Source organism: Durio zibethinus, chromosome 11 (genome assembly GCF_047325235.1).
Source record: "Durio zibethinus cultivar Kanyao isolate XHJ-2024 chromosome 11, ASM4732523v1, whole genome shotgun sequence".
NCBI classification, from domain to species: Eukaryota; Viridiplantae; Streptophyta; class Magnoliopsida; order Malvales; family Malvaceae; genus Durio; species Durio zibethinus.
In genome coordinates this window covers 11,261,340-11,270,098 of record NC_143172.1, presented here as the reverse complement: position 1 = coordinate 11,270,098, position 8,759 = coordinate 11,261,340, and the positions used below count along the sequence as shown (strand labels likewise).

Sequence of the window (8,759 nt, the reverse complement as noted above, 5' to 3'; positions counted from 1 at the left end):
AAGCTGCTCTAGGCCTAGGGATTCTGGGGGATAGGGTCCGACAACCAGAGGGACCACACCTTAAGGCCTACTCGAGGCATAGGTCATGGAAAACTAGATCAAAATAGTGGCACAGATAGTGATCAGGACTCCAGAAGCTCAGGCACAATGTTCAAGTTTTGTAGAATTGAGCCACGCCCAGGTGCGGGCACTTATGAGCAATACGTGGGCACACAATTAAACCCAAATATAGGCACTGATGATCAAGGTGTGGGCACATAATCAGAACTAGGTGTAGGCACGCCCGAGCTCAATCCTAGTTTGGATCAAATTTGTGGGCTTTTGGAAAGTCCAGTACTACAGCATAATCTTTGACAAGCTAGAATTATACTGAGCACTTGAGTTTCATGGGCTAGCTTAGGTAAACAGAATCAATTCCTTGTCCAAGGCCACACAAAGTTTAGCTTCAAACCGGAGCCCATGACACATGCACTGAGTGTTATTTGGTGCCTATTGCGATCAAGGGGCATACAAGTGCCATGGGTGGGCTGTCATGGTACACATACAGCACTAAGTGCCAGTGTCATGCCTCGGGTAGGCACACCAGGAGTTAAGACCCTACCCTAATAGCTAAGGCTTGAGCATCAGAGATGGGGGTGAGGGTTCATACAATAATCATGATAAAAGTATTAGGACTGCCTGCCCGACAGTTAGGCTTACCCTCGGCATCGAGACCATACCTACAACATGCCCGCACCACATTTTGGTGACACCAACACCTGCCAAACAGGTGTCTGAGGCAACAACCCATACCAACCAAGGGCCTGCTTACACTGTAGAGGTTGAAGTAAGTGCATGCACGAAGTGCTAGCATCTAGCAATGGTGTCCAAGGCAACATTCCATACCAAGGGTCTAGTATCAAAAGATGGTGTTTGAGGCAATGACGGGCTAGCATCTATCGATGGTGTTGGATGTGATTACCTACAGCAACTAAGGGTAGATGCTATCAATGGCATTCAAGCCAAAAATATGCATCGAGGGCCAGTGGGTGCTGATGGAGTTTAAGGTAAATGCCCACACTTAGGGTGAGCCTGTCCCTGTAATGAATATCAAAGGCATTTGGTTGTCATTTAATTGGATGCTTGTGGGAGAGATGTCATCGCCTAGCCAATTCGATTACAATGGAGAACACCATTCATCCCCAACCGTAAAGGGTTGCAGTGAAAAAAAATGAAGTGCAATGAGTTTGGTGGGTGTGTAGGGGAGGAAGGGATGAATCAAAGTGACAAGGGGTTGAATCTCAGTGGATCATGGCAGCAAGGCCACTCTACCAATTACAATATCCCATTGTGTATTTAAGTCATCTGCAAAGGATTCTACCCATCACTCGGTGGGATTTGAGCTCTAAGAAAGCCCACGTGGCTTGTTCGTTGTAGGGGTTGCACCTATGACATGTGCCCATGGGGGGCATGGGCCTCTACAGCAGGTTGGTAACTAGACAATGGGAGTGTGCATCACTTCTAGCCTAGATTCTGACTTAGAGGCATTCAATCATAATATTGTGCATGGTAGCTTCGCACCATTGGCTTTTCAACCAAGCATGATGACCAATTGTGTGAATCAACGATTCTTTTCATACTAGGTTAAATTACTATTATGATGTTGCCATTAGTAGGGTAAAACTAACTTGTCTCATGATGGTCTAAACCCAGCTCATGTTCCTTATTGGTGGGTCCAACTCTTGGTGAATTCTAATTCACAATGATAGGAAGAGCCAACATCAAAGGTTCAAAAAGTAATGTTGCTATGAATGCTTGGCTGCAACAAGCTAGTTATCCTTGTGGTAACTTTTCTGACACCTCTAGCTTTAAATTTTGAAGGCCTAAAGAATCGATAGGTTACGTTTTCATGGTTTGTATTCATACTGGAAATTAGCATCAAACAAGCTTTTACCTTTTTGTTCCATATGAGATTTTTGTTCTCATTAAGCTCATCTTAGGACACCTACGTTATCTTTTAACAGATGCGCCACCCCAACCAAACTTCCCACCTAACAATGTCTTCTGCCCAGATTGACTGATCGAGGCTAACCTTGGGTCATGCCTCACTTCGATTCACGAAATAAGTAAAATAACTTTAAAAGTAGTGGTATTTCAATTTCGCTGAAGGGCACCCACTTATCCTAGACCTCTCAAGTCATTTCACAAAGTCAAACTAAAGTCAAGCTTAACAAGGTCTTATTTCCTTGCTGATTTTACAAAGCCCATTCCCTTGGCTATGGTTTGCTGGATAATAGACAAGGGCATGGGAATCTTGTTAATCCATTTATGTGCATCATTAATTAGATGATGAAGCATTTGGCTACCTTAAAAGAGTCATAATTACTCCCATCGTTTACCCACACTTGGTCGAATTTCTTCACTTTGACATTTAGTGCATTAGGCAGAAATCATATTGCATGAGCAATTGCAAGGATCATCACAATGCTTTGTTTTAATTAAATAGTCAGATTCCACTATCCATACCAGTTTTGAGTCGACTATTCATCACACATAGAAGGCCCTTGAGGGAGCCATTCCCAGTTTGTCCCTTGGCTAACATGTGATGACATACTTTCACCACAGGAGTAGCTCAAGTAGTGCACGGTAGCGAATAGGTTCTAGACTAGGACATCTGTGCCTAACCCTCAAAGCCAATCCTTTTTCTCAAGGTTATTGATTCATTTTGCCAACTTTCTTTGCCTACATTGTTCTATTGACCAAAGGCTATTCACCTTGGAGACTTGATGTGGTTATGATATGACTGGGTATGGATGGCACTCGATCCTCTAGATTTTCAAGGGCTATTAGGGGTACACTAGACACCATGTGACATGTGATGCCCTTCTGGCCACTGGATCCTACCTTCAGCTGAGCTGTATCTAGGGTGGGCAGGTTGCTAAATAAAAAGGATAACTCTTCCCAAGATCCTTGTTGATGTCTCTAGACTCTCTAATGTTGTCATCAGCTATCGTATCTCGATTCAAGAATTTTAACTCGATTCCCTTTTGAAGCTCATACTAGACATGTTATCGGATGGGCTTCCCCCGTCTTTTAGGATCGACTAACTTATGTGCAAGTGCTATTCACATGAAACCTTTCCTCTCTTTAGCCTTCAAAGCTCTCACTTGAATATTTGCTACTATCATCAAGATCTGCATTGATGGGCACTCTACTTGCACTTGCGCCTTGAGTTATGCAATGATCATCATGCCCTTCAACTCATTGGGGCCTGGCCATTGCCCTGACATTTGGGTATAGGTTGTGTGCTAAAACGCCATCCATTTTCGGGGCTAGTTGATTTGGCAGGTGAGTTGTTACACACTTCTTAGCTGATTTTGACTTCTGTGACCATCGTCCTGCTATCTTAATCAACCAACACCCTTTGTGGGTTCTAGGTTAGCGCGTAGTTGGGCACCATAACCCAACTTTTGATTCATTCTACATCACCAGTTTTACTTACCTAAATTAGCCCACTTGAAGCTCTCGATTCTGTGGTGTAGGTCAATGAAGCAGTCACACCATCCTACTTTTTAAGAGTTTGAGAATAGGTCAAGGGTGTTGCACCCCCAATACCATTAATCATTGGCTTTACCTAGTAAAACTTGCTAAAGGCTCCAGCTATCTTGAGGGAAACTTCAGAGGGAACTAGCTTTTAGATGGTTCGATTAGTCTTTCACCCCTATAACCAAGTCAGATGAATGATTTACACATCAGTATCACTATAGGCATTCATCAGAGTATTCTCTGGCTTTACCCCACTCAGGCATAGTTCACCATCTTTCGAGTCCCGACAAGCATGCTCACATTCAAACCCTTCTTAAAAGATCAAGGTCAATCTGTGGTGCACCCGTGAGGGATCTGACGAATTAGCTTCCTTATGTCTTACAAGTTTTCTAGCCTGTTGACTTGCACATATGTCAAACTCCTTGGTCTATGTTTGAAGATGGGTTAGATAGAGAGCTCGCAAGCTAACTTTAGGAGCATGCTAGTGTCGAGGAACATCAAGATGGTGCGTGCTACATTCCACAATCATAGTGATGACATCTCCGCAGGCATATCAAAAGCCTGGGTTTTGGCCACCACCACAACCCGCGTTGGTCCATGCCTCAAGCTGATCGATGGACTAGCTCTCACCATTCCACATCTGACCAAGGCACATCGTTGAACCCTAACCATTTCCCTTTTGACAATTTCAAGCATTCTTTGACTCTCTTTTCAAAGTATTTTTCATCTTTTAGATGTGGTACTTGTTTGCTATTGGTCTTTCACTCGTATTCAGCCTTGGATGGAATTTATCGCTTGATTGGGGCTACATTCCCAAACAACCCATCTTGTAGATAGCACTTCACGGTGTGATAATGTCCAGGCACAACGGGGCTCTCACCCTCTCCAGTGCCCCTTTCCAGGGGACTTGGGATCAGTACGCCACTGAGGATACTTCTCTAGACTACAATTCAGACACTGAAGGCACCCGATTCTCAAGCTGGGCTCTTCTTGGTTTGCTCACCATTACTAGGGGAATCCTAGTAAGTTTTTTTTCCTCCACTTATTGATATGCTTAAACTCAGTGGGATTACCCACTTAACCTGGGGTTTTTATACGAGCATCAATTAAGCAATGCGAGGGGTCTAATGGGGTTTTGATGGACAACGAGCATGCTTCACCAAAGATTAGGCACGTCAGGAGCTTACCATTAATGGTCATGGCACTATCATTGCCGGGGACTCACTTTTAGCTAACCATGATCGATAAGATCATAGGAGGCCATATTCCACCCTTTCACCAAGAGCTTGATAGGCACAGGGTTGGAGGGGCGATGATGCATGACACCCAGGCAAGCATGCACTCGACCTAATTGCTTAGGGTGCAACTAGCATTCAAAGACTCGATGGTTCATGAGATTTTACAATTCACACCAAGTATTGCATTTCACTACATTCTTCATTAATGTAAGAGTTGAGATATCCATTGCTAAGAGTTGTTTTGGTTTTTCATGACAAAAGGAGTCATGGTGCCACCCACTCACGTACCATAAATGGGATAATGACAGTGCACATGCTCTTTTCATTTTGGTTTCTTGGTGTAATTTGCATTAGGGGTTCGTTATTCGGCCACAGGCAATGGCGTCAATTGTTTCACCCACTCGAGAGGTAGAATGAAGTGACTGTCACACTTGCCTAGGGTCAAAAAGGGCCCGGGTCACAGAGGCACCTTCACCCTCTCGATGTTTCGTTAATGCATTCATGGGTTGTTCATTGAGCTAGTTTTGATAATGATCCTTTTGCAGGTTCACCTACAGAAACCTTGTTATGACTTCTCCTTCCTCTAAATGATAAGGTTCAGTGGATTTCTTGCAATGTCATAGGTAAAAACCATCCACATCATCATGATCTAAAAACTTCACTAAGCCATTCAATTAGTAGAAGTGATAGGCAGTGTGTACAAAGGGTAGGGACGTAGTCAACACGAGCTAATGACTCACGCTTACTAAGAATTCCTTATTGAAGACCAACAATTGCAATGATCTATCTCTATCACAATGAAATTTTAAAGATTACTTGGGCCTATTGGCCAAGGCTATAGACTCATTGAATACATTGGTGTAGTACACATGTGACCCAAAACATCTAAGGGCATCACAAATGTGTTATTGCCTTAAAATTTCTTAGCCTAAGTGGCCATAATCCCTCTAAGAAGCTAGCCATGAAAGATCACCTTCACGTAGCTAGTTAGTAGGCTGAGGTCTCATTCATTAAAGAATTAACCAGACAAATCACTCCACCAACTAAGAACAACCATGCACCACCATCTATAGAATCAAGAAAGAGCTCTCAATTTGTCAATCCTTACTATGTCTGGACCTGGTAAGTTTCCTCATGTTAAGTCAAATTAAGCCACATGACCCACTTTTGGTGGTGCACTTTCATCAATTCCTTTAAGTTTCAACCTTGCGACCATACTCCCCTTAGAACTCAAAGACTTTGATTTCTCATAAGGTGTCGGTGGAGTCCTAAAAGTAACATCTGTTGATCCTTGGTCGGCATTGTTTATGGTTGAGACTAGGATGATATTTGATCATTTTTTAGCCCCAAACTTTCATTCTTGTTTAATGAAAAAATTTTTGACAAATGCTTTTGCAGTTGTTCATCTTTCATAAATCCAAGAATTTCACCTTTGACTATGAAATACGAATACCTCCGACTATCCTTGTTAATCATTACTCTGATCTCGAAGGCCAAGATAATAGGATCGAAATCCTATGATGTTATCCTATGCTAATGTATACAAGTGTAGGCATGCTTTGAGCACTCTAATTTCTTCAAAGTAATAGCACCATAAGAACCACCTAGTAATTAAGGTCAGGAGTGCATCACTGGTAGTAGGGACGAGTAGACCAGTGCTTATTGCAAGGTAGATCGGATGACCCAACCTTAGTTCCAACCATGAGCTTTTTAACTACAATAACTTAAACATACATTATTGGAGCTAGAACTACTACAGTTACTAGCACCAGAGTTGCCCTCTAATGGATACTCATTAAGGGATTTATATTGTACTCATTCCAATTACCAAACTCATAAAGTATGGTACTATTATTTATTGTCACTACCTCCCTATGACAGGATTGGGTAATTTGCATGCCTACTACCTTCATTGGATGTGATAGCCATTTCTTAGGCTCTTTCTCTAGAATTGAACCCTAATTCTCTGTCACCCATCACCACCATAGTAGGTCACTATCTTACCATCGAAAGTTGATATGGTAGAATTTGAATGATGCATCGCTGGCACAAAGGTTGTGCGATTTGTCGAGTTATCATGAATCATCAGAGCAATAGGCAAAGCCCACATTGACCTTTTATCTAATAAATGCATCCCTTCCAAAAGTTGGGATTGGTTGCATGTATTAGCTCTAGAATTACTGTGGTTATCTGAGTAGTAGATACCATCAAACAAACTATAACTAATTTAATGAGCCATTCATAGTTTCATAGTCTGAATTACTTCATACTTACAGATGCATGGTTTAATCTTTGAGACACGTATATGACTATTGGTAGGATCAACTGGTAGCATTCCTTTAAGACATTGGCATCGCATGGGCTTTAACACAATGATTGAGTAGCAGAGAGAGCTAACACAGAGCACAAGCATCATGCATGTCGAGCACGTGAAATGCTTAGCATCTGATGAACAAGGGCCAAGAACCTAAGCCCATAAAATGTTTCACATCCGAGAGCATGATTGAACACCAGTGCACCAATATGGCCCTAGAGATTTGGGTGGCACACTTAGGACAAAAAGGCATGATTGAGGTCTGACCCATAGCTTTTAAGGACACAAGACAGATAAGGGATGGCAAGACATCCAATTTCCATCAATTAGGTTATGCAGCATAAGATCTCGATTGTGCCCTTATGGTACGATGACCACATGGGGAGAGATTGAAAAGGACGATGGCTTGACAGTTTGATGCATCGAGCATAGAGACTAACAACATGCAGAACCATAGCACCATTCATATGCCCATTGCGTACAAGTGGTAGCATCCACTTACACCAATCCATAATCCATCTGATCAATTACTAGACAAGCAAGTAGAGAAAATGATGTACAAGGCCATGTCACAACCACTTGGCAAGGGAAAAACACAAGCAAGGGCCATAAGACTACTTTTGTCATCCAATAGACAATAATGGCATGACACCACCAATACTTGGTTTGGCCATGACCGCACATGCAAACTCTGCTGTCACCACCCCAGGGAAACATTGCCTGATTTAGGGACTTATTTTTGGGGTCTTGTATAGCATCAACTGTGTGCACATGTCATGGTCCTATAGAGAAGTCATGAATCCCACATCAGCTATGTACTAAAGTTGGTCTTGGAATATAAGGGTTCACACCACCTTCTCCTTGTGAAATGCTTTTTGTAGGACAAATTCATAAGGTCCAGGAGGGGCTGAAGCGGATAATACTTCACAAGGGTATGGACTACAAAAGGTAGGTTGATTTGGGACATAGAAGAGACTATCCTTGTGTCTTAGAGCTACACAAGTTTAGAGCTTGAGTCTCTATCTATGACAAGTCGTATCAGAGCTAGCTCTGAGGGTACTAGTGATATGCCACTGAGGATGGTGAGCCTTCATTAGAGTGTGAGAGGATGTCAGTATTCTAGAGAGGAGCCATGAATCCCACATCTACTGTGTACAAGAGTTTGTCTTGGGATATAAGTGTTTACACCACCTTCTCTTTGTAAAATGCCTTTTGTAGGATTAAATCGTGAGGTCCAAAGGGGGCAAAAGTGGATAATACCTCACAAAGGTGTGAACTATGATAAGTAGGCTGATCTAGGATACGAAAGGTGCCATCCCCATGTCTTAAAGCTACGAAAGCCTGGAGCTTGAGTCTCAGCCTATGGCACATAGGTTTGACTAGGCCAAGGCATTTTTACGGTCAATAAGAAGGGACCATGAGATCGCCACATACTTAAGAGACTTGGCTAGGCTAAGCCTGTGACTGTAGATTCTATTTGTATCACCCTAGGAAGCCATTGCCTGATTTAGAGACTTGGTTTGGGGTCTAGGGCAACATCAATCCAAGCATAGGCTTGAGCTCGACTTTTCTTTTTCACATGCATGCCAATTGGCTTAGCCCATAGGTGCCTATGGGTCATCGGAGCAACCAGTTATCGAATAAAATGGCCAGAAGGCATGTCCAGCCTAGATGTACACAAT

At 42.7% G+C, this 8,759-nt stretch overlaps 2 non-coding genes and 1 pseudogene across 2 annotated transcripts; all 3 read right to left on the bottom strand.

The window, feature by feature from the left end:
• Positions 1-1,252: 1,252 nt before the first annotated feature.
• Positions 1,253-4,616, bottom strand: LOC149516127 (25S ribosomal RNA). The gene has a single exon (XR_016346716.1). It is a non-coding gene; the product is annotated as a 25S ribosomal RNA (ribosomal RNA).
• A 229-nt stretch (positions 4,617-4,845) lies between these two features.
• LOC149516126 (5.8S ribosomal RNA) lies at positions 4,846-5,001 on the bottom strand. Its single transcript, XR_016346714.1, has one exon. It is a non-coding gene; the product is annotated as a 5.8S ribosomal RNA (ribosomal RNA).
• A 290-nt stretch (positions 5,002-5,291) lies between these two features.
• LOC149516125 (18S ribosomal RNA) lies at positions 5,292-7,094 on the bottom strand (annotated as a pseudogene).
• Positions 7,095-8,759: the final 1,665 nt, after the last annotated feature.